The sequence below is a fragment of the Pteropus vampyrus genome, unplaced genomic scaffold (assembly GCF_000151845.1).
Source record: "Pteropus vampyrus isolate Shadow unplaced genomic scaffold, Pvam_2.0 Scaffold208, whole genome shotgun sequence".
Classification (NCBI taxonomy): Eukaryota; Metazoa; Chordata; class Mammalia; order Chiroptera; family Pteropodidae; genus Pteropus; species Pteropus vampyrus.
This window is the reverse complement of record NW_011888989.1, coordinates 753,675-762,103: the sequence shown is the minus strand read 5'-3', so window position 1 is coordinate 762,103 and position 8,429 is coordinate 753,675.

The following is an 8,429-nucleotide window of genomic DNA, read 5'->3' as shown; positions in this document are numbered from 1 at the left end:
CTAGGATCTTGTCTCTTGCCTGCATTACCTACTGGGATCCAGTGTGCAGTTTTAGTTTGCAGTTACAATCCCAACCTCTATTTCCAGATAGTAGATTTGAGAAATTAATCCAGTACATTTTTTACAACTTTCTACATATAGACTAAAATGGTGGTGTAAGACTACAGTTCCAAGCCTGTTCTCTGTGAACAAATGTTGCCTGGAGCCCTGGCTCAAAGCAAGAACTTTCTTATGGGAAGAAAAAATAACTCGGCGACTGTGGACATCTGAAACAAGCCTGGACCTCTGAAAAGGACATAGTTAAAGCCCAGTCACACAATGTCAAGACCATCCAATTGGTAACAATGTCCAGTTTCAAGACCTAGGTCCACAATCATCCAGCCTGGCACTTGTTAACTGAAACTCTTGTGGAATCAAGCTGTCATCGCCTAGGAGGAGGAAAAATGGAGGACTCAGTGCATGCCTCCAAACTGTACTTCCTTGAAAGCATTTATGATAGAAATCGAGCCTATGGCACCAACGCTGTGTCATCATAACAGTACATTCAGCACTACCTGGTCCCACATTACCAATTTTCCTTTTAGATATTTATTGAAAGGTGACCATATCTTGTAGAACCAAGCCTTCCTTCTGGTAAGAAAAGGTAGTGTGGGCACTAAGAAATCTGACCAAAGACTGGACTGTTCTTTAAAAAACTCGATTTGGGAGCTTGGAATCACAATCAAGTATTGCTTCTATTTATAGCAAGTAGAGTGGAGATCTTGGCTCACAGGCTCTAGCCAGCTTTACATAACAATACTTTAGGTAGAGGACTTGGTAAACAGTCACAACACATTCTTGGTAGGAAAAGAAAACTCATTGGAAGTCCGTGGCCTAAGAGGCAGTCCTCTCCTGGAACTACGGTAAATTGGTTGGATGTTTGAAAACACAACACTATGCCGATCTTACATTAAGGTAAACCCGTTTGCAATACAATTCATGCTCTGAGGCCTGGCTCATTCTACAAAGTAAATTGAAAATACAGCCAAAGCAACAAGACTCGTTACTTGGTAAAACCAGATTAGTGCGGAGTATTCCTCGATATCCGTGTGAATTCCACCATGTGTTTACTTGATCTACGCCTGATTCTCTATTGATTTCTAAATGATTTTCAGGAGATTTCCACTTTATTCTTCTTTTCCTATTTTCAAACAAATGTTATCAAAACTTGTCTCATAAACTCTTATTTTCAATATTCAGCATTGAGTTATTGTCTTTTAAGCAATTCCCTGTCAACAGTAGTTGCCAACGGTCCACATAAAAGAATAGTGCGGAGTTCCACATGAATCTCTTCAGAGATATACTCACAATGACTCAGCATTTTTGCTATAATACAGCAAAATGGTGCTTACAATTTACACCTCTCTAAAGTAGCTTCCTAAATCAGACTCGGGGTTCAAATATCAACGCAGGTAATATTCGACAGCAGCTTCCATTGCAATGAAGCAGGTTGCCTGACCATTGATGTCAGGCAAGTAATCTAACAACAATTGTCTGTTCAGCTATGCCGCTGTCCTCAAGCAAACCTTCTCAGGTAGACATGACCTTTCAATTGAGGGTCCGTTAGATGGCTATGTTACACAAATACTATCATTTTCTCAGTGGTTATCTGAATATTACCAAGGAATGGAGAAGGGTAACTCAAAAGTGAGTGTCACACCATCAACACAATATCATGTGACTTCCTGTGATGCCCTCAGGCCTGTCTCTTGATGGTCACATAAATCCTGCAGTGAAGCCTAGTGAGTATCGTGAAATTCCCTAATTCTTGTTATGAGATTTCCAGGCATCTTCCACCTCACTTTCTTCTGCTAGGCTAAAATAAACCTTTTTAGAACACATCGATGGATCAGCCTCAATGTCAATATCTCAGTTTTTCTTTTATTAGTGGTTAAACCGGTCCCTCTCAGAATTTATAGTCTGATGTTTGGTATAGAGAAATTCTGAGGTAGCCGTTTTTCTGCCATCGCGTGGTATCCTCACAATGACTCAGCATATTTCTTACAATATAGAAAAATGGCGGCTATTCTTTCCCTCACTATCTAGTCGATGCCTCACAGTACCCTCAGGCTAAATTATCAACGCCTCCAATGTGCGACTCTTGCCTCTCCGAACATAAGCCTGTGTTCCTGACAAACAGACAAAACTAGAAGAGAATTAAAGATCTTTGACTGCCTGCATATACCACTGACTTTAAATTAGATTTGTAATGTGGATATGACATTCGATTGGAGGACAGTTAGGAGGCTGTCTGGGTCAACTTCTGTTCCACGTAGACTAATGACTTCTCAGTGTTGATGTGAATTTTCTCAGTGATAAGAACTTTTCACTACAAAGGGAGCACTACATCATCTTCCTTTGTGAGGATATGGATTGGTGTCATAGGTCCAAGACACAAGGACTGTCTTTTCCTAACAAAAAGTAGAAGGGAGTGTGGGACCCAAAACACTAAGTCTCTCCTCCGAAAACTAGTAGATAGGAGTACTTAATCCAAATGACAAGTCTATCCTCCTGCCCTATCTAGAAGCCTAGGACCTTGTCTCCAGCCTCTATTTCTTATTAGGAAACAGGATGCTGACCTTGTTTTTGCAGTTCCAATCCTTACCATTATTTCTAGGAAGAAGATCTGGGAAATTAGCCCACATATTTCTTCCGACTTTCTCTGACATTTACTGCAATGGTGGTGTAAGCCCAAGTTCCAAGACTGTTTTCTGTGAACAAATGTTGCCTGGATCCCTGGCTCAAAACACAAGCCTTCTTTAGAGAAGAAAAAATAAAACGGAGACATCAAAACTGAACCAAGCCTGGACCAACTAAAAGGAAGCAGTTCCTCTCAGGGCAATGATGTCAAGATCATCTAATTGGTAACAATGTACAGTCTCAAGACTTAGACCCACAAATATCCAGCCTTGTGTCTGCTACCTAAAGTTATTGTGGACACTTTTTCCTACAGAATTGAGCTGTCATCTTCTAGAAGGAGGCAGAAGGGAGGATTTGGTGCACAGTTCCAATTCTATCTTCCCTTTAAAGTATTTATGATAGAAATTGGACCGAAGACACCAACCTGTGTCATCATAACAGTACATTCTACACAAACTGGTTCCACATCACCAATTCTTCTTTTATATTATTATTGAAAGGGGACCTACCTCACAGCACCAAGCTTTCCTTTGGTAAGAGAATATAGTTTGGGCACTAAGAAACCTGGATCAAAGCCTGAACTCTTTTGTAAGTAACTCGATTGGAGTGCCTGGAAGCACAGCTAAGCATTGCTTTTATTTTCAGGAAGTAGAGTGGAAACCTTGGCACACAGAATCTATCCTATCTTTACTTAACGGATCTTTAGATAGAGGACGTGGCACAGGGTCACAAGACCTTCTTGGTAGGAAAAAATATAGATGGAAGTTTATGGACTAGGACCTAGTCCTCTGCTGAAACTAAGATGTGTGGACCTTTGAATAAACAACACCACGTCGGTTTCATTTACAGAGTATACTCGAGTGCAATATGTTTCACACACTGATTCGTGGTAAGAGGCAAGGTGAAAATTTACAGCCACAGCAACAAGACTAGACACCTGGTAGACACCAGATTTTTACGGGGTCTTCCCTGATCCCCATGTGAATCCCTCCAGGTATTTACTTACCTTCATGTAATTTTCTGGTGATTCCTACATGATAATCAGATGACTTTCACCTTATTCCTCTTCCTTTATACTCAAACAAGTGTTTGCAAAACACCTATCATAAACTGTTATTTTCAATATTTCAGCATTCAGTCATTGCCCTTTAAGCAATTTCTTCATGACAGTAGTAGCCTAAGGTTCACCTTCAAGGATAGTGTGGCTCTCACACCAGACCGTTGAGGATTATGCTCACAATGACTCAGCATTTCTGCTACAATAGTGCATAATGGAGCTTAGAGTTTTCACCACTCTAAGGTACCTTCCTCATTCAGATTCAGCTTGTAAATTTCAAGGCAGTTGATGTGACCGCTGCTCCCATTGTATACAAGCAGGTTGCTTGATCAGAGACAAAACCTCAGGGCAATGACCTAATGACAAGCGTGTGTTAGCCTAAGCCACTGTCCTCAATCAAGTCTTCTCATGCAGACATGATCTTTCGATTGAAGGGCTGTTAGGTGGCTATGTTTCACAGGTAATCTTATTTTCTCAGTGCTCAAGTGAAATTTACTAAGGAATGTACTAGGGTGATACAAAAGTGAGCACCACACCATAACCTCAATTTCATGTGATTTTCATGTGTTTCCCTCAGGCCAGTTATCTCTAGGTCATGTGAATCTCACGAGAAAGCCTCGTGATTATAGCGAGATTTCCTAATTCTAAGTACGAGATTTCCAGGCTACTTCCACCTCATTACTTCTGCTAGGCTAATAGAATCCTTTTCAGAATGTGTTAAAGTAACCGCCTCAATGTCAGTATCTCAGCATTTTTTCCATATTGCTTAAGTTATTCTTGGATGCTCACTTAGGCCACTATTGTCAAGATGCTCAACTTAGGCCACTACTATCAAGAGGAAATTGCTTAATGGCCAATGCATCAATGCTGAAATACAGCAAAATGACGATTGCTGTTTCCACTGCTCTCGCGTAGGTTCCTCAAGCAGATTCAGCCCCCAATTTCAAGGTAGTTAATGTGCGACAGATGTTCCTATTGTCTTCCAGCAGGTGGACTGACAACGAACAAATCCACAGTCCATTTATCTAATGAGAATTGTCTGATAGACTGCACCACTGTCAGCAAACAAGTCTTCTCATGCAGACTTGACCCTTCAATTAAAGAGCAGTGAGGTGACTGTCAGCCATGTTGTGTTACACACGGACTCTCCTTTTCTCAGTGTTTATGTAAATTTTACCAAGAAATGTAGAAGGGTAACTCAAAATTGTGCACCATACCATAACCCAATGTCATGTAATCTCCCTGTGATGCCCTCAGGCCAGTCTATTGATGGTCACATGATGCCCGTGGGGCAACCACCTGAATATCACAAGATTACTGTGCTCTTGCTATGAGATTTTCAGGTGACTTCCACATTATTTTCCTCTACTAGCCTAAAGCAACGGTTTCCAGAACACATTGAAGGAACTGCCTCAATGTAAATATCTCAATTTTCTTTTTAAGGTCGTTAAGCCAGTCCTTCTAACAATTTGTAGTCTGAGGTTTGCTATAGAGGACTTCTGAGGCAGTCGATCTTTTCGCCATGAAGAGGTATCCCCACAACTATTCAGTATTTTACCTACAATACAGCAAACTGGCTGCTCTTGTTTCCACCGCTATGCAGTCGCTTCCTCACAGCACACACAGCCTTTAGGTTTCAGCATGGCCAATATATGACCACCTCTTCCACTGCCATAAAGCAGGTGTCCTGGAAACAGGCAAAACCTGAGGCAAATTAAAGATTATTGTCTGGCCGCATATACCGTTGACCTCAAGTAAGTTTTGTAATGTGGACATAATATTCGATTGGAGGTCAGTTAGGTGGCTATCTCAGCCACCTTCTTTTACCGAGAGACTACGTTTTCTCAGTGTTTATGTGAATTTTATCAAATGATATTCCTCCGTCATTCCAAAGGGAGCACTATGTCATCACGGTCTCTCACATGATCTCCCTGAGTTTCAAACAGGCCAGCCTCTTCATGGGCAGATGATTCCCGCAAAGTGTCATGTGATCCTGTTGTGACCCCACGGGCACTGGTTTCGAGTTAACACTGTCTAATGTTGAACAGATTAGGCTAAAACGTACTCACACTACAAACAACATAGACCCTGTGATGGAAACTAATCTGCATTGCATGGCTCATTGTCCAAAGCTGTCTATACTTACAGAAAAGAAAGGAGACCTCCGTTCATGGTAACAGCACTGTCTTCCCTTCAGATAATGTAGAATGGAGACCCGGGCCCATGACACAACACCAGTCTCTTCCTAACAATAATGCAACGGAGCCCTGGTCTAAAGACACAAGCCTGTCCTCAATGAAAATTAGTAGAATGCAGAACTTAAACTACAAGACCAGTCTTTCATCTAGTAAGATATTCTTTCTTGAAGAACTAGAACCTTGGTTCCATGTTTAGAATTTCTCTTAGGAGTGAAAATGGTGACTTTGGCTTTCAGTTCCAATCCCTTCACCTGTTCTAAGAGGTACAGCTGAGACCTTATTCCACAGCCTTTCTTTTGTCTTTTCCTAACAGACGGAAATACTGGCCTGGGACCCCGGCTCTAAGCCTGTCCTCTGAACGATGGTTGAGTAGTGTCCTAGGAACACAGCAACAAGCCTGTCTTTATGGAAAGGAAACTAGAATGGAGACTTAGTCCTGTGACACCAATCCTGGACTCTCCTCACAGGAACTAGAGTGCAGTTCCAGACTCCCAAGGTCAAGACCATCTAACCGATAACAGACTAGATGAAAAAACTACTCTCACTACACTGAAGGTAGCCATTGTGAACAGAAACTCATGTATTGCATGGCCCACAAACAAAGCTCTCTTCTCTGAACAAAAGGAAGAATGGAGGCCTCCATTTGTACCAGCAACACATTCTTTCTTCAAAAGGATGCGGATGTGGTGGAAAGGAAAAGATGTGGAGTCATGGGCCCAAAGCACAAGCCTGTGTTTCCCTAACAATAAGTTCAGGGATACTGGGACTCATGATAATATAACTGTCCTCTCTAAAAAGTAAGAGAGAGAAGAGTTTACCCCACAGAGTAACCATGTCCTCAGGTAAGAGAAGCTTAACTCAAGACGTAGGACCTGGAATTCTAAGCAGGAACCATAGTGCTGACCTTGGTTCGCAGTTCCAATCCCTTCCCCTATTTCAGGAATGTAGAACTGAGAAATCGGCCAACAGCATTTCTTCTGTCTTTCCTTAAAAGAGACCTAAGAGGTGGCCAGGGCCTATGATTCTAAGCCTGTCCTCTCTGAACAAATGTTGCCCTGAATCCTAGACACTCAGCAACAAGCTTTCTTTATAGAAGAGAAATTAGAATGGAAGCTGTAGAAATCAGCACCAAGCCTGAACCTCCTCTAAAGAACTAGTTGACAGCTCCGGTCCCACAAGGTCAAAATCATCCAATTAGTAACAAAGTCCAGACTAAAGATCTAGGCTCACATAATCCAGCATGGACTCTGCTACCAGAAACTCTTGGGAAGGCCTTGGCTCCCAGAAACAAGATGTGATCTCCTAGGATGAGGAATTATTGAGAATTCAATTCATGGCACAATACTGTCCTCCCTTTAAATCATCAACGTTAGAATTTTGGGCCAATGGCACCAACATTGTGTCATCCTAAAAGCCCATTCAGCACAACATTGTCCCACATCATTGTACCCTGGTAAGAGAAGGTAGTGTGGGCACTTAGAAACTTGGCACAAGGCCATGACTTTTTTTCAGGAACTCATTTGGGGAGCTTTGAGCACAGCCAAGCATTGTTCCTATTTCCAGGAAGTAGAGTGGAGACCGTGGGGGCACAGAATATAGCCTAAATATTCATAATGAAACATTTGGTGCACGTCTTGGCACATGACAATATGACTATCTTGGTAGAAAAAAAAGTCGATAGCAGTCTGTGGCCCATGACCCAGTTATCTGCCTATATCACTGGAAGTAGAATGGATGTTTGAAAACCAATGCCATCGTGTCTCATTTTCAAGGTAAACTTGAGTTGAAAACATTTCACACACACTAAAGCCTGGTTTATTCTAAGAGGTAGAGTTAAAACTTATGCTCACAGTAATAAGATTCATCACCTGGTAGACAAAGGATTCCTGCAGGGTCTTCCATGAGACCCATGTGAATTCCGTGAGGTGTTCACATGACTGCTGCATGATTCACTAGTGATTGCTACATGATTTTCAGGGGACTTCCACCTGATTCCTCTTTTCCTATCCTCAACCGCGTGATTTCAAAACAGACTCATAAACTGCACATTTTCAATATTTCAGCATTGATGCATTTGCCATTAAGCAATTCTTTCTAGACAGTAGTGACCTAAAGTCCACATGCGAGAATGGTGCAGGAGTCGTAGTTGAATTTAAGAGTTATGCTTACAATGACTCAGCCTTTTTTCTATAGTATGTAAAAATGGCAACTGCAGTTTCCACCTCTCTAAAGTAGCTTCCTCAAGCAGACTCAGCCTCCAAATTTCAACGAGATTAATGTGCAACAGCCACTACAATTACTTTCAAGCAAGACCCTGATGACAGACAATATTTGAGGCTAATTAAGGATCATTGTCTGCCCACATATACCATTGAACTCAAGTAAGTTTTGTAATGTGGACACTATATTTCAAAGGAGGTTAGTTAGGTGGCTGTTAGTTAGGTGACTACCTACTGTTACACAGAGACTAATGTTTTCTCAGTGTTTATGTGAAT